Source organism: Mus musculus, chromosome 2, assembly GCF_000001635.26.
Source record: "Mus musculus strain C57BL/6J chromosome 2, GRCm38.p6 C57BL/6J".
Taxonomy (NCBI): domain Eukaryota; kingdom Metazoa; phylum Chordata; class Mammalia; order Rodentia; family Muridae; genus Mus; species Mus musculus.
In genome coordinates, this window is record NC_000068.7 from 180,388,921 (window position 1) to 180,402,475 (window position 13,555).

General features: G+C 51.8%; 1 long non-coding RNA gene and 2 other non-coding genes across 3 annotated transcripts in view; all 3 read left to right on the forward strand.

Annotated features, from left to right (window-relative positions):
• The window catches only part of Mir1a-1hg (Mir1a-1 and Mir133a-2 host gene), a 16,199-nt gene extending 3,317 nt beyond the window's left edge, over window positions 1-12,882 (forward strand). Inside the window, exon 4 of the long non-coding RNA NR_045331.1 lies at window positions 11,794-12,882. This is a non-coding gene — a long non-coding RNA (Mir1a-1 and Mir133a-2 host gene). The remainder of the gene's footprint in view (window positions 1-11,793) is intronic.
• Window positions 128-204, forward strand: Mir1a-1 (microRNA 1a-1). Its single transcript, NR_029528.1, has one exon. It is a non-coding gene; the product is annotated as a microRNA 1a-1 (primary transcript).
• Window positions 9,459-9,562, forward strand: Mir133a-2 (microRNA 133a-2). The gene has a single exon (NR_029901.1). It is a non-coding gene; the product is annotated as a microRNA 133a-2 (primary transcript).
• Window positions 12,883-13,555: the final 673 nt, after the last annotated feature.

Genomic DNA, 13,555 nt, shown 5'->3' on the forward strand with positions numbered 1-13,555 from the left:
TCTGCTTCCAGTCTTTACCAAGTGTGCATGTGTGAGAGAGACTGAGACACAGGCGACACCAAAAGGGGGCCAGCTTGTGGAGGGCCACTTCCTCGGAGTCCTGTTCTTGTGCACACTGAACCTACCTGCTTGGGACACATACTTCTTTATATGCCCATATGAACCTGCTAAGCTATGGAATGTAAAGAAGTATGTATTTCAGGCTAGGAACTCTCTCGCCAGACTGAGGGGTGGCCCATGCCCTGTGGGTGGCTGCTCGGGAAAGGCAATGGACCGATGGACCGGCAGGGCCTCGGGAGGCCGACTGTAAGGGTACCGGCTGTGTCCCTGTCCCTGTTGGCATTGTTCTGCCACTTTGCCTGTGTCAGCAGGTGGAAGTGCTCGTCAGACATTAAATATTCAGTGTGCTGACTGCGGCAGAGGGAGGAGGCCCTCTGGCAGGCCTGGGGTCCCGAGCGGGGCCAGCAGGGTTGGGGGTCTGGAAGCTTGGCTTGGGAATGGAGTTGTACTGATCCTTGCTGTGCTCTGAAGGAGGCCTCTCCAGCAGAAAGGGTGTGGGGACCGGGCAGGGACTGCTCAGACCACTGGGAGAGGCAGCAAGTTCTAAAAGGTGGTGCTTGGTGGTGGTGGTGGTGGTGGTGGTGGTGGTGGTGGTGGTGGGGCATGAAGGGAGGGGAGAGACTTTGGTAGTCACGTGGTAAAGGCTTTTGAGGGATGAGTCTCCTGCTGGCCTCTGGCTCACAGGGCCTGGTGGGGAGGGGAGGTGGAGAGCCCTGCGCAGACACTGCTGCCCACTGTGTGCTGATTGTATCTGCTCACTGACAATCTCAGTGTCAGCTCTACTCATGGCTATCCTGGCCACCCATGGTGATTCAGATAAAGGGAGCCCAGGGTCTGAAGCTGTCCCAGTCTGGATGGAGGAGTTGGCTCTGGGGACCTGGGTACAGCAGCTCATCCAGGGACCCCGGGGGGGGGGTGGGGGGAATAGGTTATTTCGTTCGGCCGACCCTGGGCCCATTCCTTCCCTGGCTGCCCCCATCAGAGCCTCAGCATCATTCCTTCACACTCTCTCACCAAATTCAACCTGAAGCCACCTTCTTCCTGGGAAGGCTAGCCAAGTTTCTGCTGAGCAGTCCACTAGCGACCTAGGACCCCTGTTCTGCCTGCTTTGCTGACAGCTGGTCTGGCCGGGAGAAGGGGCCGGGTTGACAACCTTTGGGTCCCAGGAAAGGAGGGCAGGGTCTTCCAAGCCCTTCCCACAGAGCTTGTCCTGCCCAGGTAGATGCAGGGTAAAGGGCTCTGGGTCCAGCAGAAAGCTGTCTATCTGTGACTAACATCTGCCTGGCTTCAGTTCTGGGTCTTAGAGTAGCGGCTGCCTGTGATCTAGCTGCAGTCAGCACCCCTCCCCCCCAAAGCATCTCCTCCACAGGCCTGGGGGCTCTTTGTCACATGCATGTGAGAGTGTAAGTGTGGGTATAGCTGTCAGTTGTCCCCGTCGGCTGTGTGTGGCAGGTACCCCCTTGTGTTCGGCACCATGACCTTTGGTAGGAACAGGATTGGGAGCAGGGCAGGACCCCTCTGTCAGCTTTAAATGTTGGGGCTTGAGCAGTCAGATGATCCAAGCAGCTAGGTTGAGGAACCTCAGACCAAATGCCATGGAGGAATCTGAGCCCACAGGTGGCTTCCATCCTGAGTTTTCTTGAGGTGACTCCATAGTCAAGGGTTTGTCCTGAATGTTTCAGTCTTCCTTCTGGAAGTCGAATTCTCTCCTGATCTCAGTCTCCAGGCACAGAGGGTGCGACAGGCACCGAGAAAGCAGCCTTGCCCTTGGTACTACCTCCCTCTTGGTCACTGGTCCCAGAGCTGTCAGTGCTCCATGACCCCGGAAGGTCATCTATGCCCTACTCAATTCCAGCTCCGGCCACAGGGAGGTAAACAGCCGGTGTGCGGCCACTGAAGCTGCCAGCGGCCACGGGCACGCCACTGTCTTCCGCTAGATATGTCTGTCATACATTAAAGCTTTATTGCAGGATGTGGTGTTTAAATAAAAGCCTTAGTGTTTTGGAATTAGGTTTGACGGAGCAGTAAAACTGGAGAGTTTGCAGGGAGCGAGCCTCAGCCTCCTTGGTTATAAATCACCTTGGTGCTCTCTGCCCGCTGAGTTAAAACGAGTACCCCTGGACACCCCTCCCCTCCTCTTCTCCCCTTCCGTACATGTCTACTCCCATCCCCAAGGTGTGTGAGGACCTGTTTCTGGTGATACCTGAGAAGGTGTGTGGTTGTGATGTCTGCTGTATGGGTTTTCACAGGACTCCAAACCATTATGCTATGTGGTTGGCCAAGTCAGTCTTCTATGGTGTCTTAGAATTTTCACATGAAGGAGAGGTGAGGCAGGCTGGGTTGGGACAGGGATCCCCACATAGGCTTTCCTAGTCTGGGTACCACCCAGACATGTAGCCAAAGGATTCTAAGAGGTAAAGGAGCCCAGATAAGGCCCCTGGGGAGCAAAGAGGACATGTCACCACCTGGAACAGGTTGGGGACTCAGAAGCCGTGAGAAGGCATGTGCTCCCTTTATTGAGTTCACTGGAATAGGGAGGCACTGATTGGTGCTCTTCGACTTCCAGATGTGCATGTACAGGAGTCACAGGTCCTGCAGTCTGGCGGGGGAGCAATAGGGTCAAGCATCATGGTAGCAAGCTTATTGTTCCATACTATGGTTTATACCTGATACTTAGGACTGGGCAGTCTGCAGATTGGATTAAGCCACATGAGTGTCTAAGTGAGAGATTATGTGTGCATGTGTAGTTATCAATTATCTTCTTCCTCCTTGTCCTCCTTGTCCTCCTCCTCCTCCTCTTCTCCTCCACCTCCTCCTCTTCTTTTCTTCTTCTTCTTTTTCTTCTTCTTCTTCTTTTATTCTTCTTCTTCTTTTTCTTCCTCTTCCTCTTCCTCCTCCTCTTCCTCCTCCTCTTCCTCCTCCTCTTCCTCCTCCTCTTCCTCCTCCTCCTCTTCCACTTCTTCTTCTTCTTCTTCTTCTTCTTCTTCTTCTTCTTCTTCTTCTTCTTCTTCTTCTTCTTCTTCTTCTTCTTCTTCTTCTTCTTCTTTGGCCAAGTGAATTGTGCCAGCCTCTTTAAAGAGGGGTTCTGACATTGACTCCAGCTAAATAAATAATGTCGTACCTCGAGGGCGATAAAGCATTTTATGGCATAGGTTCTTCAGACTGTGTGCTGGGCTCCTCAGCAATCTCATTTAGAACTGTTGACTTCATGTGAAGAGAAGCATCGAAGAATAAACTATTAGGTGTGGTTAGGTTGGCTGCAGGATGGCTATTTTGTCTGCCATAATCCAAGTCACAGTTAACATTGTTAGAGCTGCATCTTACCCCAACACCAAAATGTTGTAACTTTATAAAAGGAAGGAACCTGAGTGATATTCAGGGCCAGGGCAACCGGGCACAATGACGAAGATGCTATCGAGGAGGAGGGAGGGATGTGCGTACAATTGCGTTAATCGCTGCCACCTTAGCAGAATGGGTAGCCAGCCTTCTGTGAGGCTTTGTGCTGACTCAGCAGCCATGCACTTTGGATTGCAGGTCTCACTCTGCAGTACAGTGCTGTTCCCTGCTCCATGGCCAGGTCCAGGGCACCCTCCTTGAGGTTGGGCTGAGGTTGACTTGAGTGTGGTGTGGACCAATAGAGGTAGGGTGTAGGGTGAGGCTGGCTTTATAAAGAACCCCAGTTTTGTTCACTGTCCTTACCTGGCCACCAACCTCAGCCCCAGTGTCCTGGGTGAATCACACTTGGAAAGGGGGCAGGCATGGCTATTAGGCAGCTAGGGAAGCAAAGGGGCAGTACAGACAGTTCTCAGATGTTCTTCTTCCTGGGCTCAGAACCTGGCCAGCTACAGTTGGATTTGGAAGGTTCTTTAAGGAGGTTGCTTGGTGTCCGGGGAGGGAAGTGTTCTTTGCACTTCCAGTTCTCCCGGGCCGGCTGTGACCCTGGGAAGATTGGAGCTGCTGAGCGTGTGGGAGGGGGAGCAGCTACAGCAGCTGGAGTGGTGCAGGCTGCTGCAGAGCTGCTGCAGAATAGCCGCAGCTGCAGGCACATGCAGGGCTGCGTGTCTCAAGGGCAGAGATCTCCGGATCTGCAGGCCGGGTGGGAAGGGACGAAGGCGGTGGCACATGGGCCTCCCAGGCCTTCTCTGTCCACCTGCAGGGAGGGCACTGAAGAAGCTTTAGAGTCAAAGTGATGGGTTTGAGGTTGTGGGCTCTTCCCTGGCCAAGAGTGTCCCCTACAAAGTGATTTAAAGTCTAGGGTCTCTTTCCCTGAGGTCAAACCAGGGGCTGGGCTAAGAATAGTGCTTCCTCACTGGTGCTGGGCAGATGACGTGTGGGCAGGTGCATGTGCACAGGGAGGATAGATTCAGGATAAACCGGACATTGAACCAGAGTATTTTTAACTGCAAGAAGGGGAGAGGGCAGCTGTCCTGGAACCTGTCATGGGGGTTCTATGGGGACACTGTGAAGTTGAAGGACACCGGGGACAGATGTGCCACCTGGACCCTATCCTCCTGGCAGCCCCATGAGCCCTCAATCATGCCCAGATATGGCCACAGGGCCGTGTGTGTCTCCCCACTCTTGCCCATGTCATGGCTGGTATAAATAACCTGCATTCTCAGCTGTCCTGTTGGAGACGGCTGGACTTGGGTGACTTGGGGCTGCAGAGGCCCAGGAGTGCTCCCCACCTCCCATCAGCAGCTGTGACCCGAGTGTGGCTCAGAGCTCTGTTTTCTATGTTTCTCCTCCTTGTGGGCCCCTCCTAGGCTGTTGAGTCCAGGTGAGATCTGGCTGCTTCCTCTCAGCCCTTCTCAAGGGCACAGTGCGGTTTTCGCTCACTGAAGAAGGGCAGAAGAGAAAGAGTCCCAGATCTTGGAGCTGGTGTAGGGGACGCCCTGGTCTTATCACTGCAGGCTGAGTACTGTGGCAGGCTTAAGTCGCTGTAAGGGTGTCCTGCACACTCTGTTTTGAGATCCGCCAAGACCTCACGTTTGAGGTTCCCTTTTCTGATCTTGTCATTGCTCACTTTTGTCTTAGCAAATAAATTTCTAAGAGTAGGGTTCACATCACAAGACATCCTTGTGTAAGGGATAAAATGTTCATCTGGTACCCTCAAAGGCAGGTTATACTCTCATGTCTGAAGACAGTACCCTGTCCTGCCATGCCTCTGCATCCTGGGAGACCTCCCCCAAGCCATAGGGAGACGAAGAATGGGATAGAGGTGAGAGGAATAGCACACACTGTCATGCATTACCCAGGCCTTCCATGGTGTCACATGGAACACCTCTGCTGCTTCGTCCAACAGCATATCTGAACTCCAGGTTCTAAGCTCTGGTAGCTCAGGGTCTATTTTTTCAGGAGATGAGGTACAGTATGTGTATGGGGCCCACCTTCCCTATCCACTGCAGGACCTTTAACCAGACTCTGTGTTGACAAGCCACTTTTTTTCTTGTCTCTGGACACATCAGTCCCTCAGAACAGAAATTCTGCCTGCTGACCTCCATGGAGTTCTTATCTGCAACTTTTCCCTTAAAATAGAATCAGCGATTAGTAGGGTCCTAACTTTGAGATAACACACACACACACACACACACACACACACACACACACACACACACACAAACACACACTCCCACATACTACACATGCACACCACACACACACACACACACACACACACACACACACACACACACACACACCATCTGTGTTTTAATTTTTGCAACGAACAGCAACACAATCGTGTGTCCCGTCCCTCCCCTGCCTCCTCTGCTTGCCCCCTGTTCCATGGGTCTATTTCAGGTGGAATTTATCTCCAGGAAGGGCCTCATCAATTTGCCATGCTCCTTTGTTGACAAGTTTATTAAAAACTCAGGCAACTCTGGTATTAAACTTTTATCAGTGTTGAGAAAAGATAAATTTTTTTGAACAGACAGAAACGTTATGGATTTGGGCTGAATGAGGCTCGGTGGTGCTTTGGCTGAGTCAGCACTGCAGATACAAAGAAATGGTGCTGTTTGGGGGTGAATGCTCCTTTGGCTTTTTCTGGAGATTGTCCCATGGGACTTGATACTCTCAAACAGAACTTCCAGAAAGTTCCTGAGCAGCAGCCCTGGCCAGGGCCGCTAGTACCCACTGGGCTTCCTGCAATTCTTTGCTCTCTATTTTAATAATGAGCCACTATGTGAAGCTAGATATTAATTTTGTGGCGAATCTGCTTGCTAGTGGGCAATGTCACTATGTAGAGAAATACTAGGTTATTGGTGCTTACATTTTACATGCCCCACAGAAAGAAAACAGAAAACATCAAGTGGGAGTTGGTGTAGCGGCTAGCTACACATGTGACTAGGTTCAGGTTGTCTTTGAGCAGGAGTATTTAGTATTATGACCTCTGTGTCCCTGGAGGTGGCTGTGTATTTTCAGCTGCTGTTCCTGACGTCCTGAGATGAGGCTGAGAGAAACCCTCCCACTGTCCTTGTTGGCCATATAGCCAGGGGTCACCTGTGGAGCTATGACAGGCATGGAATAACAGGACACATAGGGCTGGCCATCAGACAAAAGGTCCAGTACTTACTGCCTTCAACACTTTTCATGTTGGGAAACGGATCCCCCAAGAGGCCCAGGAACCCCACAGTTTCCTCTAGTGTGTAGTGTTTTACTCCAGAGTCTGAGGTCATTCTGAGTCTCAAAGGTCAGGCCCGGGGACAGACAGCTGGGAGAGCTTGCTATAGCGTCTGACATCCTGGACTGCTCTGCCATCTCCAAGCAGGGCCCAGCAGGGGTCTTGGACCCCTGGCAGATGCAGGATGATGCAAATGCTTCCTGGTGAGGCAGCATCTTTGCACAGCATCACGAGTTCATGGAACTTCAAGGGGTGAGAGCGAGGTGAGCCATGTGCCAGGGACTGCCGGCATCGACTGTGTGTCTGAGAGTGTTCCCTGCTCTGTCCTTATCTCCATCACTCTATGCTCCAATTATAACTAATTGAGTGTGTACTGCATTTTCACGGCGTCTAATTTTTCCATTGATTTTCACCAGGGCTGCTGGTGCTTTCAGCATCGAATGCTCATGTCTAGTATCCATCGCTGCTTGAAAATGCTGAGTGTACCTCTCCCTCGAAGGATGGCTCCATCAGCAGATGTTTTAAAACATTTTAAAAACTGTTTTGTCTGTAAAATGCAAAACAAAACAAGCCCCCAACAACAACAACAGCAAAACAAACAAGCAAACAAAACCCACCCCAACAACAGTAGTACCCACAGTCCCATTCTGTTCACTTTGAAAATCTGGTAAAGACAGGATTCCCAAAGAAGCCATGCCCACAGGCTCCAGACCAACCCTCAGCAGATACTGTGTGTGCCAGCCACATTGGGTATCTCTCTGCTAGGCCTGGCACCATGGCTCTAAGTTGGCCCTTCAGGGCTACCATGACCCCACAGGTTGGTTTGCCTTCTAGCATGGTCAGGGGCACACTGTGGTAGAGTTGTTCTTTGCTACAATGAAGTCAGCCTCTCATGTCTTGTGTCCGAGGGAGCAGGGTGGCTGAACAAAGATGACCGTGAAGAAGAGGGCAGAACAGCCTGGGATATAACAGTTTTTAGGTGAAGTAAGTACCCATGCCGAGGAGGAGGTGGGTCTTATGGAGAAGTCATGGGCCCTTGAGGTTTTGGAGCTGTGTGTAATGTGAGCATCTTTTTGTTGTTCAGAAAGGAAATAAAACAACACCCACAGGGAGTTCAGGGAGGTCCGTATGGGGGAAATTCCTCCAATCTGGTGACATATGGACAGAAATAAGAACCTTCACAGGGACCCAAGGGGAGTGCCAGCTCTATCATCCTGTGACCCCTCTCCTTGGCAGAATGAAATTGTGCCCAAGGCTTCGGCAAATGAAGTTGCACTGGAGCAGGACTTGGGCTTGACACATTGGGGCAAAGGTAGCTGCAGTCCTCTTCCTCGGTCCCCAACATGGTAGCTAAGGGCCCAGGACCAAGACTCAGGGCTAATTCTACCTCTTGTCAAATCTTCCACTCCAGTAACTATATTGACAGCATAGACAAAGGGTTGGATGCAGCCAGCATCAAGAATCATTTTCATTAAGGGCCGGTGAGGCAGGCTGGGAGCCTGGTGCCTGCCCTGTGTAGGAGCAAGGAGAGGAGAGCCATGTGCTGAGCCAGAGGCTGGTGGCTGGGAGATCCTCTGTGTCTGTGTGGGTTGGAAGGCAGAGCCTTTCCTGCAACTCCAGGGGGACATCAAGACATCCTTAGGAGGATCTTTCTGCATCAGGGCTGCTTGGAAAGACCACTGTGAACACAGGCTGCAGTGGGCCCTGTGGGGGCTGAGGATGTGGGGTTACCCAATGGTTCTCAGAGGGGTGGTATTCACTGAGGGTAGACACACACACACACACACACACACACACACACACACACACGCACACGCACACGCGCACACACACACACACACACACACACACACGCACACACACACACACACAGAGAGAGACAGACAGACAGACAGACACAGAGACACACAGAGACAGAGACATACACAGAGACAGACACAAACACAGAGACTGAGAGACAGACACAGAGAGAAAAAGAGAGACAGAGAGAGACAGAGACAGAGAGAGACAGAGAGAGGGATTGGAGACCATGTCCCTGTGCGGCTGAGGACACTTTCACCTCACACCCTTGCTCCAGTTTTCTGAAGGGAACGTGGACCTTCTGAATCATCAAGAGCTGTGAAGTGAGAGGCTTAGGGAGGCCAGAGAATGGGGGTATGGACACTGGGCCTTTTCTGTCCCATGTCACTTCTTATGCTACATAAACCAGTCCATACTGGAATATTCCATCTTCTGCCTTCCCAGAGCCATGTGTGGTGTCTGATATACCCTTGCCCCCAAGGTCACTACAAGCCAGAGCTGTTTGCCCAGTCACAGGGCCCACGGCTCGCTAAGAGAAACAGCCGTACCTCGGCACAGTGAGATAAGAGAACATCTGGATGATGCAGGCAGAGTCAGGGTGTAAAGTGTGAAGTCTTCAAGCCTCGATGTGAGTCCATGGGTCAGAGGCTCAATGGTCTTGGATATATTCCTGAAAGGAGTGACCAGACAGGACTCTGGACAACGCTGGTGTATATGTGGTATATATGTATATAGCAAGTAAGAGGTGGAGGTTCGGGGCGTAAGGACCAAGAACTGCTTTTCCCCTTCCCAGTAATGTCCTGGGGGTGCCATTTTGGGGCACATAGAGTGTCTGAATGTACATGTGACCCCTCACACACACCCTGAAGACCTCCAAAGCCCTTGGGTTTGCATGGGTTCTCAGAGCAGGGAGAGCCTGGGACAGGACAGCAGCCTGACAGAACCATCTTCTTCCTGGAGTCTCTCCTCCCAGTGGATCAGAAGCCAAATGCTTTGCTGAAGCTGGTAAAATGGAACCAAATCAGCTGTTGGATGGATTTGGTCCCCTTCAACCAGCTGTAGCTGCGCATTGATCACGCCGCATGGCCCAGCCAGAGGACACAGCCACAGCAAGGACTCTTCAAAGGCTGCTGCAGGGAGGCCTCCGCAATGGTCAGATCCAAGAAAGCCAGGTCACGTGCGCCACCAGTGGCCCTGGGTTGGGATCCAGGCTCCCCTTGTCTCCTCAACAGGCAAGTAGAGGAGGAAGCTGAAACCTCCCTAAGCTGTGACTGACCCAGTCCAGGTCACTTGCCAGGTGACTGTGAAAAATAAATGTTCTTTTCACACCAGAGCTTTGCGTAAAAACTGAGTGCTGGGACTCAGGCAGGTGGGGCTGGGGCACAAGAAACCTCTGATTTCCCCTTAAGTAAGTTCCATGCTAAAGGTGCTGCTCTAGGCCCTGGAAGGTAGCGTCCACCTTTGGCTGATGACCTGAGGGACAATGTGAGAATGTATATCTTGTCACTGGGGAGGCTGAGCTGGTAGCCACTCTCCAGAACACATGGTGGCACTCGATTGGCCGCTGAGAACCCTGCAAGGTGCCACCGATCCAGAGCCCTGGCAGAGTCCTGTGGCACAGAGGCACATGTGAGGGTTGCTCTCATGGGAAGCCAGACCACCAGGTGTGTCAGCAGTTAGCTGAGGCAGTGCAGTCAACTTTGCCTCTGCTTGGACCCTTATATACAATGCTTCTTAGGCAGGGTCCTGCACAAGGCTGGGGTTGCTGGGCGCTCACAGTGACTGTCTAGTGGCCTCTAAATAATGTGCTTGCCAGGAGTGAACTCCACCTCCTACCCAGAGTGGCAGGGCCAGGGTTGCTTGGCTTAGGGGCCATGGCTGTCAGCCTGAGTTAGTTGAGGTGTGAGGACAGAGGCCTGAGAGAAGGAGAAAAATATGGCCACACTGACAGAAGCTGTTGAGCCCAGCCCTGCCTGAGGATCAGCACTCAGTCTCACTATCAAGCTCAATAAACATTCCCGTCTCCTCTCTACCCTGATTCTGCACAGAGCTGGCATCTCTCTTCACATGTAAGCTTGTCCTCCAGAAGGACAGGAAACTAGAGGCTGTCGGAGGGCAAGGCAGGAAATGATAGGCAGTCTTTACTGGGGTCTTGCATCCCTGAGTCCTTTATACCTGGTAGTGGGGTTGGCCGCTTTCCTGTGACCTGCCTTCATCTGAAACCCCCAGGAATGTGCTGGTAGAATGTGCTGTCCTTGTAGGATCTTTTGCAAATGTCTACCCAGTGAGTTGAGTCCAGTCCTGCCCCAGCGGGGAGACTGGGAAAATCTCCACCCCCAAACTGGTAGGATCTGGTAGGAAAACAGGTCAGCCTTGGTCTGCCCTGCCTCCAATCTCATCCAAGAGCAGAGAGTAGAATAGTTTTCACTGTCCTGTCAAATATCCCGCCTGGGTGAGAACTGGGCTGCACCCACCATCATGAACACTGGGCCTCATTCATTTCAAACAAGTACTGAGACACGCCCACCATAAGCACTAGCCCATACTTCCATGGGTACTAGACCACACCCACTACAAGTGCTGGGCCACGTGCATGCTAGGCCACACAGTTGATCAGCACTGAACTTCATCTAACATAAGCTCTGGGCCACACCCACCACGAGCACTGGAACCAGGCCAAGAGCTGCCCAGACTGGATACAGTGTGAACATGCTGTTCTTTGTCCAATCAGTCTAAGCCTTGTTTAACATAGGACCATCATGCCCACTCCTTCCTAGACAGCCAATCTAGATTTGGGCCAAATATTTCCTGATAGGGTACATCTCCAAGATGCGTACATCCTGGGAATAGGGGCCCAGCCTAGAAAAAGGCATATCTGGAGTCTAGGGACAGATACGTGGACAGTGCCCTGTCTTGTCTCATCCACTTGGCACCCACAGTGCCCTGTGAGTTCAGGGCAAGTGCATATGCAAACACCATCAGCCAAGCCAGGCAGGACCCACACCAGGCAAGCATCCTGTGCTCAGAGAGGTGAGACACCCCTCGGGGTCACAGTCAGTCCTGGCCAGCTCAGAGTGGATTGGAATGCCTGATGTCTAACCTATGATCTGGGTCTCCCATGTGGGAGGAGAGACCCTGGCTATTTATGCTTAGGGGGCAGCTGTTTTCACTGTTTGTTAAGCAAATATCTAGCCAGGTGGGAGACACTGGAGCATCTCACCATAGGGACTGTTGGAAAGAGTTCAGACAGGAAGGGAGCCCCATACTGGGCAGCGGCATTCCTTACACAAAGCTCTATCTTTTCTTCTCCCCAGGGAGGGACGGCAGTGTGGGTCCTAGGAGAGCATCCAAGTAGCCAGTGCCATGGGTAACAGGGATCACAACTAGATGGAGTGAAGACCCCCTTGGACAGAGAGTCGACCCCGATCCCAATCTTGTGCTCTTGCCCCACCTGGGTTATGAGAAGCTCTGCTCATCTCTGACCAAGATTCTCAAGTTTATGAATGGACCCAAACAACATTGTCCTCCCAAGGTCCTCAAGTTTATGAACGAACCCAAATATCATTGTCCTGCCATCCATAATTGCTCCTATCCTATGTCCCTTGAATGGCACTCTTCAAGCCTTGTTGGCCGAGACTTTCCTGGTGTTCCTATGGCCTGACTGTGGGCTGACTGAAGTCATTCTGATTTCTGAAAGTTCAAGATGACAACAGGGTCTGGCTTCCTGCAATTCTTCATGGTCCTTTGGGGAGTCTACCCCCACTTCATACTCTTTGATCCTTGTCTGTCTTACCACTTGTCTTAGTTAGGGTTTTTCTGCTGTGAACAGACACCATGACCAAGGCAACTTTTATAAGCACCATGTTTAACTGGGGCTGGCTTACAGGATTAGAGGTTCAGTTCATTATTGTCAAGGCAGGAACATGGCAGTGTCCAGGCAGGCATGGTGCAGGAGGAGCTGAGAGTTCTACATCTTGTTCCAAAGGGAAACAGAAGATTGGCATCCAGGGAGCTAGGATGACGGTCTTAAAGCCCACGCCCATAATGACACACCTCTTCCAACAAGGCCACACTTCCTAATAGTGGCTCTAAAGACCACTATTAAAGACTCCCTTGGGCCAAGCATATTCAAACTATCATACCACCTCTGCCCCAGGTGTCCTCAGCTTCCTGATCATGACCCTTGCAAGTGACTACTGTATCCTGGATCATGGAGTCACATGTCATGGCCTCTCAGATCCCCTCCTTCATCCTGGTCCTTGAGATGAGTTTGTAGAAGATACCAGAAGGTAAATGCTGAGAGCAGAGGTCTGAGAGGTTGTGGCTGGATAGATGACAGCCTGGTTAGGTCTAGAAGGTGGGACCCTGGAGCTCTGAATGCAACTAAAGATTTGAACCCACTCACATGAGATGAAGTGTTTCCAACTCCTGCTTCCATCCTGACCCGAACACAGCAACTCTTATCTTCCTACGGCATCAGCTTGGGTCCATTTTCCTCATGGACCTCGGCAAATGTGCTCGTGTCTCAGCCGTACCCTATGGGCTGCACAGCTGGAGTCTGGGTCCTACCTGAAGTGATTCTTTCCTATAAGTTGGCCTCTAGCTTCCTGTTAGTCACATCTGGGGAGAGAAAGGACAAATGGCCTTAAAGGCAGTCTGTCTCTGATGGCACAAAGGCCAGTCACTGATCACAACTCTGAGCAGGAGGGCAGTAACTGAAGTGAAGTCCACATCTCTCCCAGGGAGGCTCCAGGTGGTGTGCTCAGTGAGCAGGACATGTACCCCGCTGTTCAAGCCATGTCAGAGGACTCTGGAGGTGCTAGTACAGCCAGGGCACCTGACCAGGCTGCAGGCATCTTTATCCACAGTTGGTTCCACCACCCTCTGTTCCTTATCAGTGTGTTCTGGGAAGCCCCTCTGCTGTTAGAGATGCAAAATAGCAATGATAATCACATTGAGTGCTGGTTACACCCCTCCTGCTTCTCCTCATCCCCACTCCATGCTAGCGCAGTCAGGGAAATGCACTTGCCTGCACACGTTGCACACACACACACACACACACACACACACACATAC